Genomic DNA, 6,592 nt, shown 5'->3' with positions numbered 1-6,592 from the left:
AGAATGGTGAACAGACTTTTGAAATGAGACCTCGGCCTGCACATGAATGTCAATGGAATTCTGAGTGTCTTGGAGATGTGGGTGTGGTCAAGGTGGACTATAAGAATGGAAATTCTGATACAGGTTGTAAAAGGCCCAGATTTATAGGCAAACCAAGAATGTTGAACTTTATCCTGAAAACAGTGGAGGACTAGTTAAGGTATATAAGTTGGTGGGGATTTTGCCACTTGAGTTTTGCAAAGTAAAATTGTTTTACAATGCTAGATTGAATCGTAGTCTCCTGTGACATAAGCATAGCTGTGCTCAAATCCTCTTGTAACTTCTGGTCTCCTGGGCCAAAAGAGTACGTTTCTAATGTGAAGATGTATGTTCATCTTCATCTTCGCTCATAGTTCAAGTGCATTTGCATTCTAATATGTGCTGAAAAGATATAGAGGATTTAAGTAATGAAATGATTCTTGACAAGGCAAATAAAAGTTCTGTGTAAATCTGTAGGAAGGTGTACAGTTGGGTAGTGTTAAGTATATTCAAGCTGTTGTGAAACAGATCTTCAGAAATGTTTCTTGCAAAACTGTCTATAGCCATTAAACAACAACTCCCTTTTCCCTAGCCACCAGCAACCCCTGGTAACCACACTCTACTTCAGTTTCTATGAATCTGACTACTTTAGCTAATTTCGATAGGTGGAATCACACAATAAATGTCCTTTAGGACTGGTTTATTCTCTGAATATTTTTTTTAAATCTATTCATTTTTATGAACATAAAAAAGCCCATTTTATTTGATTTTAGGCCTTCCTACAGAAAAGAGTGGTATGACCTCAGATTGTACGAAATACATGCCTTCTATATTTGATAATAGTTTATTTTTTACAAAAAAAAATAATGAGTTATAGCAGATAAAGTTCCATTTTAAAATGAATATAAAATGTTTCAACGATTATTTCTTCTATTACAGATTTCACAGCTTAGTAAATCAACAAATATTTATCGAGTTCCTGCTATAGTTCCTGTTATAGTTCCTGCTCGTAGTCTCCTGTGACAAGCACAGCTATGCTCAAATGTGCTCAGTGACCTACACAGAGATATATATATCTTGGCTTCCATTGAGTTTGCATTACAGGGGAGTGAGGCAGTCATTCATTAAGACAGCTGATAGATGTAAGATCATCGAGTGATAATAAGCGATATGAAGTAGTATGGAGAGGTAGTATGAAGCTGAGCTATACCTTCAAAGAGGGAGCCCGCCAAGAACTAAGGTAGGAGCAGGGCATTCCAGGGAATGATGAAAGTTAACATGAAAGCCTATGACCTGTGAGTCCCAAACATGAATTGATCCAGAAAAACCCATCATAATAGATTCATATTGCTAAAAATATCTCCACATTAGATGAAATGCTCTTGCCTTCATTCTAGAGGCACATAAATTTCCCTTGTATTGATATTATAGAAATATCTCTTTATCATTTCATGCCAGTAGAGTTCAAGAGCATTTCATCAGCTCGTTCCCTTTGGCCTTAGACTCGTCACTCTATTTCTTAGCCTCACTGAGTTGCAGCATTGTTGGACAAAGAAAATTAGATGATACTGATGAAAATAATGTGTACATCCCAAATTATTATTATTTTTTAATAGTAAGTATATAATCAAAGTTAAATTCTATAATACGGTAATGGTAGCACATAATTTATTGACAAGTCTATTTTACTTTTATTTTTTTAATTAATTTAATTTTAATTTGTGACATTGGTTAACAAAATCTGGTAAGTTTCAGGTGTACAATTCAACAGTAAAATGCATATATATATATGTTTTTAAGACGAGGTTATGTCATAATTTTCAGTGGTAGTAGTAACAGTAGTAGTGTTTATAAATTCTTTATAGAGCAAAATCTAGTTTAAAGCACTTATCAGCCTAGCATCACAGTCTTTCAAAGCAGAAAGGAACCCCGAGATGACCTAATCATACTTCTTAAAATTAGACTAGATCAGGCCGACCAAGTGAATGGCCGTATGATACGAGGGATGTCGTGGTCAGTAGAAGCAGCGTGGCCTGAAGTCACGAATATGTAATGCCTGTGAACCAGAAAGCAGCTGCCCGCCTCGCTTTCCTACCTAGACAGGAAAACCAGGATAAAGACTGAAGTACAGCCTCCCGCTCACCCATCCTTCACGTACATCACTGGGGAATAGAATCCGACTTCCCATAGCCAAGTGTTTCCTGGGAATAACTGGCAGATTTGCTATGCAATTCCACCTCGGTACCAGCCTCTGGAGAATGCGGCAGGCAGATGAACTTGGATGCTGCTTTAATTAACTCCCTGGAGAATCTCAATTACTAGGAGGAACCACTGCTCACTTCTTTTGGATATTTACATATATAGTCAAAATCGAAGGTGTTTTTAGATATAAATACCTGTATAGCAAACATGGCTTGTCTTTAGGGTCTCATGACCTCCCCAGAGAATATTCCAAGAATGGAGCTGGGAAAGCACATGCACTTGTTCTGAAACGGAATACTGGAGTCTACAGTACAACCTGTCTCTGTTTATCTTGAATGGAAGCCGTGACAATGAGACTAAATGCCAGTCGTCTGGCCCCGGGGTTACCTGGTGACGTGAACCAGAAGAAGAAGAAGGAAGGAAAGACGGTGTAGTTAAGAAGCTTCATTAATTAGCTATGGGAACTCCGGCGAGATAGTTAACCTTTTTGAATTTCAGTTTTTCCCCTTCATTTGTACAATGGAGATAATTATATCAAATTTCAAAGTCATAAATGTAAAATTTACTGCTTCGCAGATTCCCTTTCCAAATATAGCTGAAATCCTTTCACTTTCCGTAACTGGGTGAAAATATTCTTAAGTCTCTGGGCAGGTTGTTGGTCTTGTTTGCCCTTGGATTCATCCCCTCATTTTTCTCCGCTCTCTTCTCGAAGGCAGGTGCAGACCAGTGCAGGCTCCAGGCCCACACCGCTGGGTCCGCTGGCTTCTAACTGGGTTAGGGCAACAGGTGGCACCGTTAGAAACTGGAGAAAGGAAGAATCCAGACTATTTTCTTTGTCTTTTTCTGCTGTGGACAGTGTCCCTGGCAGCAGCTGATATCTTAGTGTCTCTAAATCCTCCGGGCCAGGATCCCTGTGATTCCAGATGCCATAGTTGACTTTGGCCCCTGGCATCAGTGACACAGTCCCTTCCCTTTGTTTTTGCAACATGTGGGTGGAAGCGACTTTCTGCCGTTGCTAATCTTAGGTTACTTAAAGTCGCTCAATGATAAACTTTGGGAAAGTAAGAGATTTTGTGAAGCCAGAAAAATCTAGTTCTGATCCAGAGGAATAACAAAGCGCTCTATTTTTAGAACGAGAATATCAAATATATGAGACCATGTATTTTAATGCATTCATCAGGCGGGGTTCAGAAGAAAAGTCAGTAGTCTGAGCAGGCTGAGAGGTCAAAAAGAAGTTGTGCATTAGGCCAGGATCCCCAAAGAACAGCACCCTCAGTGGGTGAGTTAGGAATGAATGGGAAAATTACATACAATGCAAATATATGTCTATCTTAGCTTTGACTCCTGGGTCAGTGGAAGACTCTTACCAGGAAAGTTTCTGTTTAACACTGAACTATTCCCACACATTGCCTATCAGCACAAAAAGCAAAGGTGTTACACAGATGGATAGGACGGTTATTAAAGACAACACCTCTGAAGATTTTTTTGCACTTTGTCCAAATCAATACATGTATCTATTTTTATATAAACTAAGGCAGTTACTTGATGCGCAGTGAAAAGGGTCAGCGGAAAAAAATTCACATACTTCTCCTTGAAAATATGCTACTTGAAAAGGAGTCATCCAAAAGCTGCACATCACTTGCAGCTTAATTTTAAATTATGCGGTGGGCATCATACACTGGCATAGTTTATCGGTGAACTCACATCTGTATTTCTGTGCAGTTTAACGTGCTAAGGTTGTTACTATTACAATACTGTTTCAACATTTGTAAAACTGAAGGTAACCTTTTCCAGGTCTCGTTTTAGTAGAGGTAGAAGGTGGAGCATGGGATGTGATTCTTTATAGAGAAGTAAACCATGATTTACATAATATTAAAGTTTTACAATAGTTATGGAAATAATTTAAAGTATATTTAGCTCCTTTCGCAATACTCTGAAAGCCTTTCTCAACAACAGTGTCAGGAGAGATTTCAGCTCTAATGCCTTGGATAGCATCAATTATGTGTCATGGATTAACAACTTCTATCCTATGGGAAGTCTGGCTCACTTACCTCCTTTACTCTAGAACTTATAGGCAAATAATTAACTTGCGAAAAACTTAAGGTTTATAGAAATGAAGACCCTTGATCCACTAGTTGAGAAGGAGTGGACTCAGATTTTATTTGAAAGGCTTTAAGTATCTCTTAGTACAACGCATTTTTCCCAAACCATAGTCCCTATTAAATAAGTAATCATTAAATGGCATATTAGGAAACTTAATAAGTGATGAAAATATATAGAAATTGATCTTAAAAGCCTAACGATTTTAAAAGTTATATATATATATGATGTAGAAATACTATATTTAATTGATTCATTCCATTAAAAATATTTATGCCTACTAAGGACCAGAAATTATGCTCGTTATAGATTTTGAGAATGAATAAGTCTTGTGTTTTGTCTTAAAGCACTGATTATTGTTTCAGAGATAGGAATGTAAAGAAATAATTATGATACTAGATATGCCATAATTGAGAGAGATATAAAGCATTACAGAATTATACAAGATACAGTAGAAAATACTGCCATTAGCAGTATTAAATTGAACTGTATGAAATTGCAAATATTTCATGGTTTTTGACCTACAGGAATTGTAATTGTATATAGCTCATTCTAATATTATTAGTTCTCATAGTGTTAAAATTGAGCTTGATCTCGAAAAATGATGTATGGTTAGAGTCATGCTCTGCAGCAAGTGACCTGAATATTACAGTGGCTTAAACAAGATAGGATATTTTTTCTTTCTATCAAATCGATTTTGGAAGTAAGTGACCCAGGGTTGGTCTGTGCTATGCATCACAAATTCCTAGAGTGACTTTGGTCTCTCCAAATTTACACTCTGATGTCTGATCCTGGTGTGACCCTCAGTCACCCCATTCCAGAAAGCAGGAAGGAGGCAATGATGAAATAGAGGGACAGAGGATACATGCCAACAGTCACTTTAGGAGAACTCAGAAGTATACCACATGACAATGTCACTTATCCTATTGGCCAAAATCTAACCACAAAGCAACACTTAACCTCAAGGGATGATGGGAAGTGTAGTATTTTTGTAGGCAGACATACACAGCTAATAATTCCAGTACTGTGGAGAAAAGGAGGATGGGAATTGAGAATGAACCAGATTATTTGCCATGAAGGAATAGGTTACTGGTTATATGAGAAATGGGGAAAGCCCGGGAGAAAAAGTGAAAACATTTGCGAGGTATAAAATATTAAAAGTATATGGAGCATTCAGATGACCGTATTTTATCATGGAGATGCACTTGAAACCACAGCACCAGGTCAGAGAGTAAAGAGCTTTACATCTTAGGCTAAGGATATTGGAACATATACCATCTTCAGTAAATAGCTATTGAAGATTCTGAGTTGGTGACCGAATGAGCATTTTGCATTTTAGGAAGATCGCTCTGGCTGCAGCCCAGGGCAAGGACTGGAAAAGAACGAGAATGAAAACAAGGATAAATTTTTTTCCCCTTGGATGACAATGGGCTAATTTCCCAAATCCATTGCCTTTTAGCAATATGGGCCAAAAAAAAAAAAAAAGATAAAGTAATAAAAATAGAAAGACAAAGTAATTCTAATATGCTCAGTTTATTCCTTGATTACATTTAAAAAGGTGTAATTTTAACTTTAAGTACGTTTAACACAGAAATAGTAAATAAAGTGGGGTGCCCGTGGGTATAGAACTGCTGTCTAATTTAGATTCTAATATCGATATATAAAAAAGATTTTTAAATTTCTACAATTGATTTCATGAGAAAAGATCTAAAAATTGAAGATTTCAAAGGTATTCTTTTATTGTATAAAATGTTGATGTTTAAAATTCCATTTGTTTTTAAAACACGGTGACTTTTTGGAAATCTTACGATCAAACTCTTATTTTGCAAAGTAAGTCATCCTTTGGAAATGAACATTTTAAGAAGCATTTTTAAAAACGCACCTTTGCATTTGACCTAACTAGCCGAGGTGGGTCGGGAGAAAATGTTGAAGGGGAAATGATCTAAAACGTGAAGTTATGTTGCTGATAGCTGTGGGACACTTGACTCTGTTGTCGTATCTAAAAGCTAATAGAGTGGTTCATAAAACTGATTGCAGAGCACATTTCAGAACTAATAAAACAAATTGACTATTGATGATGTGCACAGGGCAAATCCAATTACATCTCACAAAGCTTTATATTGCTCTATTTCTTCTTTAATGTTTTCTATTTATTTATTTCAATTTAAAGTTTGGGTAACAAGGCAGAAGAGACGCAGTGTGGGTAGGCGGAGAGTGTCTCAGACTTTAGGATCAGAAGTCAAGTTGTACTATTATACACCTTAAAAAAAAA

This window comes from Pteropus alecto, unplaced genomic scaffold, assembly GCF_000325575.1.
Source record: "Pteropus alecto unplaced genomic scaffold, ASM32557v1 scaffold14, whole genome shotgun sequence".
NCBI lineage: Eukaryota > Metazoa > Chordata > Mammalia > Chiroptera > Pteropodidae > Pteropus > Pteropus alecto.
Note: the sequence above shows the minus strand (reverse complement) of the source record.